This window comes from Chlamydotis macqueenii, chromosome 2, assembly GCF_036417535.1.
Source record: "Chlamydotis macqueenii isolate bChlMac1 chromosome 2, bChlMac1.mat, whole genome shotgun sequence".
Classification (NCBI taxonomy): Eukaryota; Metazoa; Chordata; class Aves; order Otidiformes; family Otididae; genus Chlamydotis; species Chlamydotis macqueenii.
Genome location: NC_141557.1, coordinates 15,638,459 through 15,652,544, shown reverse-complemented (window position 1 = coordinate 15,652,544; position 14,086 = coordinate 15,638,459). Strand labels below are relative to the sequence as shown.

General features: G+C 36.9%; 1 protein-coding gene across 7 annotated transcripts in view; it reads right to left on the bottom strand.

Annotated features, from left to right (window-relative positions):
• ZNF438 (zinc finger protein 438) overlaps positions 1 to 14,086 on the bottom strand; it is an 87,995-nt gene that overhangs the window by 48,085 nt on the left and 25,824 nt on the right. Inside the window, exon 1 of one of the 7 annotated variants that reach the window (XM_086742039.1) lies at positions 12,010 to 12,041. The exons of the other annotated variants lie outside the window; for them this stretch is intronic. The gene's annotated coding sequence lies outside the window, so the exon portion shown is untranslated. Of the gene's footprint in view, positions 1 to 12,009; positions 12,042 to 14,086 lie in introns of those variants that run through there. 7 annotated transcript variants of the gene reach the window in all.

Genomic DNA, 14,086 nt, shown 5'->3' with positions numbered 1-14,086 from the left:
TGAAATTTATGCTGTCAATAGTTCTTAGAATTTAAATTCAAATTAAATGAGTATTTTAAAAAATAAATCAAGAAATAGAGACATCTAGCACTCTTATTTGGCAATGACTACTCTAGAATTTACTTTAAAATTCAAACTGCGCTATTCCTTCTACTCTTGTTCCCTGCCTCCCCCACATTATCCTAGTCCTAAACTAAGAATTAATTTATTGCTTGGGTCCAAACTGCTATGAAGTTTTGCCAAGATTCTCAGTAATGCAGTTTCATAAGACAGAATCTATATATCTTACAATCCTGTTAGCAATATGTAACGTCACTCATAGTGGAATTGCAGTACACCATTACAGTTTTCAGTTTGCAATGCCTAATTAAATTCTAAGACTTTTTGACTTTGCTGTTGTTCATAATTAATGACTGTTTCGGTCTAATAAGAACAGAATACATAATTTATCTTTCACTATCTATCTGCTGAAGTACATTAGCTTTCTTTTCAGATAAACAATATCACAAATACTAGGCAGCTATTTCATTGCAGTTACAATAAAACTTACATAGCATTAGACAAGCATCTGCAATTGTGTACGCAGCTACCCACATCATCTTTCAGGTTGGCAGGGACCTTGCTAGGTCATCCCATCCAACTTTCCCCCTCAAAGCAGGGTCAGCATTGGGCTTAGGGCTTTGTCCAGATGGGTCTTTAAAAATTCCAACCTCAACAAATGCCTTTCAAAAATCAAATTATATTTACCACTTAACAACACAGGATAGCCTGAAAATCAGAGTAACGTTGGGTCTATGTACATAGGACAGATTGTTCCAGCAATTCCTGCTGCAAAGCTCTTACCACACTTCAGAATTAGCTAAAAAGGTACTCAAAAATCCTTCCTGCATTTCATGCTATGCTGAAGGATTAAAGAGAATTCAACTGGTTGGGATAGAGCAAAGACATTTTTTAATAAATGACCATATATACTTTTAATTGCTTTTACACTACAGATTAACAGGTTATTTCAAAGAGTAGAATGAGGTTAATGTACAACAAAGGTACCAATCAAAAGAATTAAAGATGACTAAAGGAAAGACAAAAAAAACCATAACTTGTATATTATCTGCTTTTTTTTCCAGTTCTAACTGGTGGTGTAATGACAATTTTCGGGTGAAAATGAAGTTTTAGGATTCTATTAACTATCAATTTAGACCATGGAAATAACCAGCCAGGACTGCAATGCTGAAAGGAGAGCGAGTGTTCTGTCTTCTTAATTTGGTAGTTCTAACAAATTTGAGAGATATTTGATACCTCAGAACTTACTCACACACAGTCAAAATGTATTTGAATGTCTCAGGTAAAACAGCCCTTAAAATTCCATCAATAATTTAAGGATTACACAAGAGTACAACACATTCACCTGCACAATTTGACTGACTGAAGTTTGAAACGTGGCACTAAAGTCTTCGCAGAATCACAGCTAGTCCTTAAATTATGTGAAGACTAAATAAGAAACAATCAATCCCTAATGATGTCTTCTGTTTCAACTATGGTATTCTGGGTAACTTGGACACTAACCTGAAACCTTCAGGGGGTGAAAATAAGATAAAACTTACTGGGTCATTCAGGAAGGATTTTGTACAGTATTTTTATTATTTTAATAAAGTCTGGCCATAAGAGAGGTAACCAACAGCTGACAAAAAGCAAAAAACCACTTCAAACTTTGCAAGGTGAATTGCCTTTGCAATCTTGACTCGAATAATGGAGTTATTTCTGACTTTACGTCTGCAAATTTGAGCATAGTACTAACTTTTGCCATGGTACAAAATAAGTAAAGAGAGCATCATCTATAGTTGTTCCTGTAAGAATTTTCATTATAGAGTTTCTTTAAAAGTCAGCTAGACAGCTTTCAGTCAGAAAGCCACATTCTGACATTTATAATGTTTTTGCAGTAATATCCTCCATACAAAAAAATACACTGCATTTTAAAAAGTAACTTCAATGTGTCTTACTTGCAGATTCAAGGAAAACAAGCAATCAAGAACTGGAAAAAAATAAAAGGAACTTACACTGCATAGAGGACAAAATGAGAAGGCAAACCCATGACTGTGCCTGATCAAGCAATAAATGAGCTAGGCAGAGATAGTGTGTATTTCCAGGATGTTAAAATTCAAATTGCCTATCAAGTAATGACTTTTAAGAGAAAGTCCCCCACCAAAAGGGCTCTCCTGTAACACACACATTTCTAAGGCAGAAGTTAAAGAAACAAAGAAGCGAAAAAGGGCATTAGTGCCAAAAAAATCTAAAAGTAACCCTGACAAGTGCTTAAGATCAATCAAAGCATACTAGATTCTAAGGTCCCATTTCTCTCAACCAAGAAAGTTCTTAATAAGAACTATACACTGAAATACTTAGTTCCTTACGTTGAAGGAAACAGCCTTTTTTCTTCAGCTGAACTCAAAAATAATCTCCAAATTCTACACCAGAAGAATTCACTTAAGAATGTGTAACTGTTGTGAGGCACAGCTGGTCTTTGCAGATTGCCCTGCACTGAAAAATATACCAGATAACTAATTAGATGTGTACTAAGAATTGTTTTGACTGGTTTTGTGATACACTGATTCTACCCCCAAACTTTGCCTCTAACATTGCTAACCTAGACTGTGTTTTGGGGCTAACGACCTCTTTTTCTGGATAGCTGAGTGCCCAGTACACTTTAAGAACACATATACTTCTAAAACTAGCAATGTAAATACAATGTCCCAAACATGATCCTACTCACCAGAAAGGAATATGTACTTAACAAATCATACTTTAAAAACTCTTAAAAATCTAATGACTGGTGTAAGCAACTTAAATACTATAAGACTTCCACGTTTACTGTCTCCTAAGCATATAATAAACTGTTTTACATCGGAAGAATCATCAAAGATTAAGTTTACAAACTAAAACACAATCTCACTGAAACAGCCTCATAAAACTCAGAGTTCCAAGTTCAGTGCAAAAACTAAAGGGTCACATTTTCTGCGACAGCAAGTACCTTAAGTGTTAAAGAATATTGCATAGATTTTATACGTGTAGTTAAAAAGAATTCCCAACATGCAACCGATGTAGACAAAGTTATCTTGCAAAATTAAGGGCAGTTCAACTTCCACAGCTGAAGACGTGGACTACAACAGTAGAACCCTTGTGAAAACTGTAGCAAGAGAAGCAATCGCCCAGCTGTGTGCTGAGCACAGGCAGAGCAGGCAGCACCCTCCCTTCCTGCTGCTGCTGCGCTCAAACCATCTCATACAAACCCCGGCAGAGAAGTTCAGCTGCTTACCCGCATTCTTTGCTCAAAAAATCATATCCCTCTCATTTTCTGGGAAAGGACTATCATTGCTTCGATGGATTCTCCTGCATGGAATGACCCAATTCCCTCGTTGGGAGCTCCTGGAGGCCTGACCCAAATGACAAAGCAACTGCTGGGCCAAAGCGACTGATATATCATTTATTTTAAGAACAAGCAGAACATAAGAGAGTATATTTTCTAGTCAAACTGGTATAAACACATTTCTTAACACCAATTGTAAAATTCAGATAACACCAATTGTAAAATTCAGATAGTCAAAAATATTCCATAGCCTTATCTAGATTTGGTGACACTGCTTGATTGATTAGCACCCAGAAGCAACATAAAATAGTGGCTGTTGTTCAAGCTGGTGAGCCATTCACCATGCAGTATACAGGACAGCATCTGCAAGACCAAGTGTATATCCATATTCCATGATTTATTTAAATGATACCTTTTTTGCAGGATTTATTACTGTCTGTCAGCACAATGTTACTGATGAAACATACCTTTTTATTACAAAAATCTTCACACAAATAAATATACAAAAAAGAATGAATCAAAGTCTAACCTGTCCTAGTTCACTGCCTTCACTCACTTATCTCGTGCTCTTTTCACTGTGCAAACAGTCCTCGCCAATGTAATTCTCATTTTTGTCTCCACCACCCTGTTTGTTGTTTAAAAAATGTTAAAGGCACAGAGCTTCAAAGACTAGCGGACATACTTAATGAAGTATCCTCAAGACATGTTCATGGAGAAAAAATGTGAAATAAACATGTCAAAATTATTCCTGGCCACTGTCCAGCAACCAGCTGTGGTGCACAGACTATGCTAACCCTGGGAACATTCTTCTTTCTCTACAGGCCTCCAGCTTTGCCTTCTGTTCCTAAGGATATTTGTATTCCTAATTCATTCAGTTAAATCTCAAACTAAGCAAGACCAAACTGAATTAGTACTTCAAAAGAAAAAAACAATTAAGCATGACCAAGCTTTTAAAGCAACTAGGCTTTTGTGGTTTGACATGCTGTACCTTTTCATTAATTTCCCATAAAACCCATGCTGTGGGACACCTATATTGCTTGAATCACGTCAAATCTTCAAATTCTAACACTGAAGTTCTGCTCGCTTACAGTAATTCAATAACCAAACATCTATTTTTTTAAATAGTGGCACTAATTCCTACATGGTCAAACTCAAGCTTTGTTAGTCATATTCAGTGTCTCTAAACTGCAGTAGAGTTTTAACTATTTGAGACGCTGCTCAAGCATGCACAGATAGTTAGGAAAGGCAAAGCTCACCTGGAGTTGAAACTAGCAAGGGATGGGAAAGGTGACAAGAAGGGCTTCTGCAAGTACACTGGCAACAAGAGAAAGGCTAAGGAAAATGTGGGCCTAGTGTTTTCATGGAGAAGGGGACCAAGTGACAGAAGGCATGGAAAAGGCTGACATACTAACATAACATCACCAACAGCAGATGAAGATGAGATTCAGTAACAAGATGCTTAAGACAACGGAAACATGTACAAATCCACAGGATCAGGAGGATGTATCCAAGAGCACTGAGGGCAGTGTCACTACAAGGATGCATTCTGTCACCTTTTAAAAGTCATGGCATCAAGGGAGATTCCCAAAGACTGGAAGACAGCACACAACACACTCATCTTCAAGACAGACAAGACAGACGATCTGGGGAACTAGAGGTCAGTCAGCCTCATCTGAGCCCACAGAAAGGTTAAGGATCAAAGCCTCCCACAACCCATTTTCAGCCATATGAGGCATAGGGAGGGACAGGGAGGAGGCTGGGAACAGCCAGCACAGACTTACCAAGGGTAAATCATACCCAAATAACCTAACTACTGCCTGTCATGAGATGACCAGTCCTGTGGATAAAGTGAGGGCAGTGGGTGTAGTTCATCTTGCCTTTATGAAAGTCTTTGACATGGTCTCCCACAGTATCCTCACAGCCAAATTGGTGAAATACGTATTGGAAATCGGATGTTAAGGTGGGTGGAAAACCAGCTGGACTGTGAAGCTGAGGGTGGTGGTGATCAGCGGTATAAAGTTCAGCTGGCAACCAGTGGTACGTCTCTGGGATCAATCCCGGGGTCAACAGCGTTACACGTTTTTATCAACGACCTGGATAATGCAATGGAGTGCACTCCTAGCACGTGTGCAACTGATATGAAATTCAGAGCTGGGAGGCAGGGCCTCTATTCAGAAGGACCTAGACAGGCTGGAGGAAAGAGCTATCAGGAATCTGTGAAACTCAACAAGGACTAAGGAAAACGCAAGTGTCTTCTTACGGAGTACTGCTGCATGGAGTTACAAGCTGGGGGCTGACTCGCCCATTCTGAACAGCATTAATTATGCAATTCTTCTTTAAATCTTCACTGATGGCATGCTACTATCTGCCTTTTCAAGGTGCTCATATTATACTTTCTAAATTTGGGCACATTAGTTCCCCTTCCCCTCTAGCTTTCTAGAATTTCTCCACCGTTTCATGATTTGTTAAAACTTAAAATTAATAATTCATATAGCTTCTAAGCTTTTTTTTTTTTTTTAGTATCTGTAGGTGTCAGTGCAGCGGATTTAAAAACATCTAACATTAATAGTTGCCAGTACAGTGATAATATGTTCTTTCCATCACTAATGATGGAGGAGGTGAGATGTAAAAGCATAATCCAGCCTTTTTCTGAATACAGAACATAATATTTATTGAATATTTATGCCTTTTTCTGCACAGCAGAAATTTATCATCCTTGCCATTACTGGACTTCGATCATTGCTAAGCTTTTGTATCCTTCAAGAACACCCTCTATATTAAAATAACTCTATTGTACTCTACTGCCCACAGATTTTTATTAATATCTTTACCTCTTTAACCAACTGTCTCCAAGCCAGGTAGTCCTTGCCATCATGAGCTCCTCATTCTTTGAATTCTATTGTATTGCTAACATCACTCCCCTTCTTACCTTGTTTTAACCAAACAGCGTGTTTCCTAAGAGAAGAATTGCTCTGGGAGTATCTAAATGAGCAAGCAATTGTCAAGTTAGTCATATTCTTACAGTTAAGTATTCCTTGCTTTTAAAGTTTGCTCCTGTTTTAAAGATTAGGAGATACGCGCATGCAGAACTTGTTCTTCGCTCCTAACATGCAAAGTTAGGTCACAGTTCCTAACCCATCTGCACTATTTATTCTACATGTATCAGAAAGAAAATCTGTAGCCACAGAAGAACAAGGCTTTTATTTGTTAGAAAACTGTCATATATGTATGAACAAGTATTTTAGAAGCTTCAGAAACTGAGCAGTGGCCACTTGATTTATCAGCAGACATTCCCCATATATACAACAGGTTGAATTCTTCTCATTTTCCTTTATTCAATACCGAATGAGTTTTAAGGAACTACTCATGTTTCTAGGATTCAAACTACATTTATAAAAAGCCTCCAATGTATTCTGTCAGTTAAAACATTGGCACAGTATCACTCTACTTGTCTTCTGAATTGTGAGAACTCAGAGTAGGCAATGGAATGTTTAACATACAAGACCATAGAAAAGTCTATAAGGTTCCGTTGTGACATTTTAGCTTTCACAGAGGTTCTCTGGTAAAGGTGCATGGAAAATGTTTTAACATACAAGTTATCTGGGTTTACTCTCATTTTCATTACAAACTTGTGTTTTGTTTTTTTTTTTAAATTTATCATTTTGCTCAATCTCAAAAAATTAGCACTAAATAGTAGAAGTATACAAGTCTGTACACAGATTATGATATCCCATAAAGATTTAGATAAGAGTTTTAATATGGAAATAACATTAATGAATCATTTCTGTAAAAATAAAAATTAACACTTCCCTTGCAGTAAAGCAGAAAACCTTGCATATTACTTCTATCACATTTACTTTCTCTCTGTAAAGTCCCTTTACCTTTCACTAATAGTGGCATAACTTAAGATTTGTGTTGTAAACTTTGTATATTTTTACATACACACTGGGCGCATGCCAAAAACCTGCATCATCTTCTGCAAAGTTCATTCGTCCAGCCCAACTACTTTTTTTTAGAGCACTGGAAGGGAGGAGGGGAGAGAAAAAAAATAATGGTGATAGCCACCAAAGACATTTCCCACTTTTCTTCTACAGATATTATGATCTGTGTGAATTCATTTACTGAAAACAGGCCTCATGATCCACAGCATGCAAATATCAATGATCACGCTCCAAGTTTGAACTGAATTAACCTTAAAAAAGAAACATGCAACTGCAATGACAAAGAGTTCCATTCACACCCACAGTCCTTTGATCAATCTAAAAAATAGGTATTTCCATTGATGACCATTAACTTTAAAGATAAAAAGGTAACTTGTTTTTACAATATTTCGGGCTATATAAATACATAATTTCTAAGTATTTGCAAAATTGCCCGCTGCAATAGCTATAACACCTACTGTATTGAAAGACAACGAAAATCCACAGAGTGGAAATACAATTCATTCCAGACAGATGGAAGAACGAGCTTTAAGTGTCTGAAATGCAAAGTTTTGGATAGGGTTTTTAAAAGAGCTTCCAATAAGTAACAAATTTAGACACTATATATACTTTTAGCAGATCACATAGAAAGCATAAAACTACTTTGGGCATCAGACCAGATGGCAAGAGCAGAACTCTTTCTATACAGAAGAAACATGTATAATAACGATGCAGTGTGTTCCTGTTTCCTAACTCCTTTCAAATTGTAAATTATCTTTCAAAGTTCTTTATTTTCATGACTGTTCATCTAAAACCATACAATTAAAAAGTCTATAAAATACAGACAGATCTTAAAAAAATTCGGGGGGGGGGGGGGTACTTTCTCAAATGTTAAAAATGTCATGATGTTTCATCTTCTCTTGGCATAGAAAAAACGCCAGCACGTCTATCACTATACTTAATCCACTCCACTTCATTTGCTAAATAGTAGTCTCTAAAGTGGTAAACTGGGCAGTAAAACTTAACATTAGCTACGTCTATCAGGCATCTTTCATTTCTGTATTTATCTATGGGGGCAGAAAATGTTTTAACTAGTCACTAAGAGCTGGAAATAAGCTATTTCCATCACTGAACCTGCATGCTTTCTGTAAATGGTCAGATATAAGAGGCACCTGGGATCTTACTTGTTACACTGCTGTAAACATGAATAAATAGCAGGGAGCAGGAGTGTTTACAGGGTTTTTTTTTTTTCTTCAAAAATCACAATTTTCTTTAGTAAAAAATCAGTGAATAAGCTGGATACATGCTTTGTGAACTCTGAAAAGAGATACTTTCAAAAATACACAAATTGTCTGGAAACAAAAATTGGAACTGTTAAAAAAACAGATGTAAGTAGGAAAATTATCACTCCTGTACCCTAATCTTTTTGTTTCCCATTCCATGGCAAAACAATCCCACCTGAAATTCATTAACAAATAAAAACACACACACTGGTTTCATTTATTTAAGGTAAACAATAAATTACGTTTTTCTCAACGGGTATGATTCAAAAATCAAACAAGTTTGTGCAGATCACCGTGTCCAAGACAACAGTCCACCAATCCACCAACTAACTTTTCACAGTGGTAGAGATTCTCATCTGATCTGAAATTACTATTTTCAGTGCTAAGTCTTTAATGCACAGTTTCTTTTGTCAGCTGAGTATTATCTAATCTTAAGCTACAGAAATCATGCCCATTTCAGTTTTTAAATGAAAGATGGCAGTTTTACCCAGGATACCTGTTTTCTTCTCTTTACAAGTGATGCTTAAATCAAATCAAGAAGTTCCAAGCGGGCAGCGTAACAGAAGAGAGATTTTTGTCTCCAGTAGCAACTATACAGTGTCACAAACTGTTCTATTCCTCTTTTCTTCCTCATACACATTTTTGACAAACTAAGAAATTTGTTTTCATTAACGTTTCAAGAACATTTTCAAGCTTTTATGCCAAACATTTTCTTTTTCAGGCAACAACAGGCAGTAGAGTATTTAATTCTTCTAATATTTCAGTCATAAAAACTTTATTTCCTACCAAGAACAGGAAACTGTAGCTGCATTGCCTAATTTTTCAACATTCTATCCTACTATATGTTGCCAGTACTTTATAATAAGGCTTAAACATTTTCCAAAAGTGATGGGGGAAGCTAAAGAAAGAACTGGTCAGGAATGCGAAAGTCAATGGCAGCCTTAGCTATAGGACACGATGAATCTTAAGATCCTGAGGAAAGCAATCAAGACTAATAGCAAAATTGCAGTCCTGGACTATATGAAACATTTCTGTTTGTTCAGAAAGTCAGTTGGCGTGACCTCTTTGAAAGGGCCACCCTGAAATATGTAGGAGAACCAGTTGATATTCAAGGTCAACCTCTTCAGAGTACAAAAATGGTCCAGCATTTTGACATGCAGCAGCTGTGGAAGAAGCCAACACAGATGAACAGAGTACTCCTAACTGAGCTCCAAGACAAAAGAAGCATATGCAAGGTAGAAGAGGAAGAAGCTAACAGGAAGAATACAGAAACATTCCCTGGGGGCACACACAGAATTAGCAAACCAAAGATCATTTGGAATTGCAACTAGCAAGGGATGTGAAAGACCAAGAAAGGCTTTGATATACATATATATATAGCAGAGCAAGCTGAGGGAACTGAATACTCCCACCTATTCTGCACTTACAGGGCTGTGCTCATGTTTGGGTTCCCCACAAAAATACCTGAGTTCAGCTGTAGGAAGAGAAAGCTAAGGTGGGAATCTTACTGCTGTCTTCACCGACCTAAAATAGGAGGGTGTATGGAAGATGAAGGCAGACTGTCCTTCAGGCTGCACAAGAGACAGACAGGAAGCTACAGACAAGTTGCTGTGTGGGAAATTGAGATATTAGGGAAAAAAAAAATAATCACACAGTGAAAGTGGTCGAAGACTGGAAAAGGGTGTCCAGAGGCTGTGTAGTATTCACACATGGAGATGATCAAGACTCAGCTAAACAAGACGTTGGACAACCTCACCTAACTACGAAGGTAGCCCTGTTCTGAGCTGGGCATTTGAGCGAATGACCTCCCGTGGTCATTTCCAAAATAATTTTTTCTATGATTCCATAATGTGTACCCACAAGAGCACATTAATTTTGGCACATCCTTTTTCAATTTACTAGTTTTGCTTTCCAACATATGCATCTGTTAAATAATTAACCTTTCAAAATAAATGATGATTCAAATTAACTTTGATATTACTGATTTCTAAAACCCCTTACTGTGCTACTGCAGTATTCTCATACCTTCTCCTGCTTCATCACTGGGATCTCTGCTCTGTGTTTCACCTCTCTTTCTCCCTAAAGCATCAATACAGAACTCCAGGAATTAAAATATGTAAATAAATTAAAGAATAAATAACAGCAAAGATACATGCATCAAGTCAGTAAACACTGCTAAATACACAGGAAGCAGACAGATGGAATTAAGATACAGTACATACATAGTGTACAAAGGACTGCCATAATTTAAAGATCTTATGCATGCCTAATACTTATCTAAGAGTGAAGACTATAGCTAATTCCTATAAAAACATCAGTGTTAATATATTTACATATATATATTTATTTTTATGTAATGTGTGTAAATACAAAGAACCAAAGATGGAATGTAGACCACAAAAAAGCTGATGCAGAACACAAATCTATTTTGAAGTCAGTTAATGGAACTCTCAGGTAGGTAGCTCACCAAGTCCAGCATCTAGAAAAAAAGATCCTGAAGGACAGTTGCACAAAGAGCACATGTTCTGAGATTCTCCATAAGTGGATGCATGGCATATTCTGAACCATGACAAATCCAAGAAAACTCAAGGAGTCAATCATTTTTTTTTTTTTTTTTGCCCCAGTGGTAAATAACATAACTCTACCACAGTGCCAATCAACATTTTAGCAGTACTTAATACTTTGTTATATATAGTTCAAGTTATCCAAGAAAGTCAGGGACATAAAAACTGCCCTTAAAAATCTAGGCCAGTGGCGCTCTGTGACTAAATTTCAGTTTGTGAACACTGAAAGTGAGAAACCAGTGCATTTAAAAACAAAGTGTCTGCAGTTCTACGAAATGTGCTATTACACCTGATGTGTGTTAAATTTGTTTACATGTTGCTTTTTATAGCCAGTTTGAAACTGAGGTACTTAATCTTGCCTTAGATAAGTGAAGTGAATTAATTACTATCAAATCTTAGACATATTTATGCATTTTGTCATAACAGTAATTTACATGTCTTCTCAAGGAGAGAACTTGTAGAACTCTGAATACAAAAATACAGTTAACTACATTGTTTGAAAGCTTAGAAACTCACCTAATTAAAATTATTCCTTAATTTTATAGGAGCTTGTTAAAACCAAGCAGCTTCTTTCTCTGCAGTAAATACACCTAAGATTTGGTCCAGTTCTTCCCTGCATTACAGCTACGCACATCATCTTGCCTCCAGTACATTAGAGACATCTAAATCCAACAAGATCAACAGCACCAGCTTACATCCTGTAACATCCTTTCTACACAAAAAGTAGGAGATAATTTGCATAGGACTTTGAAGCCACATAATTTTCGTAGAAGAAAATTCATTACCACTCGGTGTTTTCCACTGCAATGGTGAAATTTATAATGGAGAGTTGGGTCAGTTACATTCTAAGCACTTGACAAAGTAAATTCAAAACAGGCTACCTTTAATTACAACATAACACGTAATTCCTCATTGTCTTCATTGGAGCAGGAGTAAAATTAATCAGGAAAAGAGAAAGGAAAGATGACCCATACATCCTATTAGATGGAAAGTAGGCTTCAATACAGTTGTACTCACTTCCAACTAACTCTAAATTCGTAAGGGTTTTCATAATATAAAGTCAAAAGCAAGGTGTTTTGGAAAAAAAACTAACCAAAGCACTACCTCGCTGCACTTCGTTGCACAGGAAGCCTAGAATGCTTGCAATGTGTTGAATGCGTACCCAAGTGGATGTGTTTAGGTAAGTCCTCTTCAAATAAAGTTTCCTACAAAATCTCAGGTACCTGGAGATCACATGCAGGCTATGATAAAATAACAAAGGAACAGTCTAATTCCAATATATCAGCAGTATCTTCTGTCTGTTCAGTTATACTCGCTTGGTGATTCAGGTTTGGTTGTTTGGGGTTTTTTTCACATGACTACTGTATAAATACTTTATGCTAGGACCAGTTTTCTGTGCGTTGAATTTTGAATATGCCAGCAAGAGCCTCTGGGTTCAACAACAAAAATGGGCATCTCTGACAGCCATTTTCACAATTATATGGCAGAGTATGCACCTTAGAACTGTGCAGCATACTGACTGCATTTCAATTATAACTAAGCCGTCAAGCTCAAGAAGATTTCCTGATAAAAATTAAAGACATTTTCATTAAAATACATTCTTCCTATCCTCTACTAGTATAGCAGCACAGCTAACAACATGCAGACCAACTGCTCTATCTTCTATTTATATAGTAAAGCACAGGCATTGGTATGCATGAGAACTAAAACCAAGAAAAGGGCTCAAACTGCTACAATGTATTACCTACATAAGGTTTTCTTCCAAGTATAATCCCACTGAGATCAAAATCCGTTATACATTCACAAGACTTCAGTCAGCCAGTTACGGGGAAGACTTGCAAGTATCTGAGGTGCAAGCACAATATCACAGCTAAACAAAAGAGAACTACGTGCAGCCTGAGAATTTCACACAGCATTCAATTAAATGCACAAGGTAATAAGACTATGATTATGACAAAAAAAATTATCTGTAACAGCATAATAAGCTAACAGTATCGCTCTTGAACAAAGTATCAAAATTTGGGCTACTCCTTGAAATAATGGTGCACAGAACCTCCAGCTACTTTTTCTGACGTTGTCAGTAACAAAAAACCCCACCCACTGATGTCAATACATTAGCACATTACAACTCCTCACATCCTAAAAAACAACCCTGCCATCACCATCTTGTATCTTTCTTGGCGCTGTGAGAAAACAGCATAAAGGTCATGGAAAGCAAACTTCACTCGCATTCTTACAGGTGGCTCCTTCAGATTAAAGCTGAAGAGCAGCTGAGCAGTGGCACCTAGGACCTCTCAGTGCCTTTGCAGAACACAACACTTCAGTTCCCACACCTCTGAAGCCAACATTTTTCAGTAGTATGCAGTCACTTCTATTTAAAAACAAAATAATACCTTGTGTTTACTGCTTATATACCACAAACTGAAAATCAGAAGAAATACAGGATAATTGAACTACGTGGGAAAGACAGGATTGAGTAATATCCTCTCGGTTTTTGTAAGACGTAGCTACTGCAAAGAATTCAAAAAGAAAAAAAAATCCTGAAGGCTCAACTAAGTAGTTCTACATTCAAGCAAGCTTAAAATGATTTGCCAATTATACGGTCAAAAGTAAGAAGCTACAGTCAAAATCTGTCTTTTTAATATCATAACCTATTTTCCAAATGTATCAAGAAAAAATAATCTTTCATGTGAACTCGCAGTCATTCAATCAAGATTCAGCAAATTCTCAACCCACACACTTGATTTGTCATCTATTTGGCTGCTAAATCTGACTCTGAAAGAGTGATGTGTTACCTTATTATTATTTTTCAAAAGATTTCTCTTGGGATTGCACAGCAAAGGAATAAGTATGTAGCCTATCTTACACAGGAAGGGGAGATTTTTATCCTTAAAAACAGGAGGTTCGCCCACATGATCACCTGGGACAAACTTGGCCAGTGCAAGCAGGCTAGAAGGT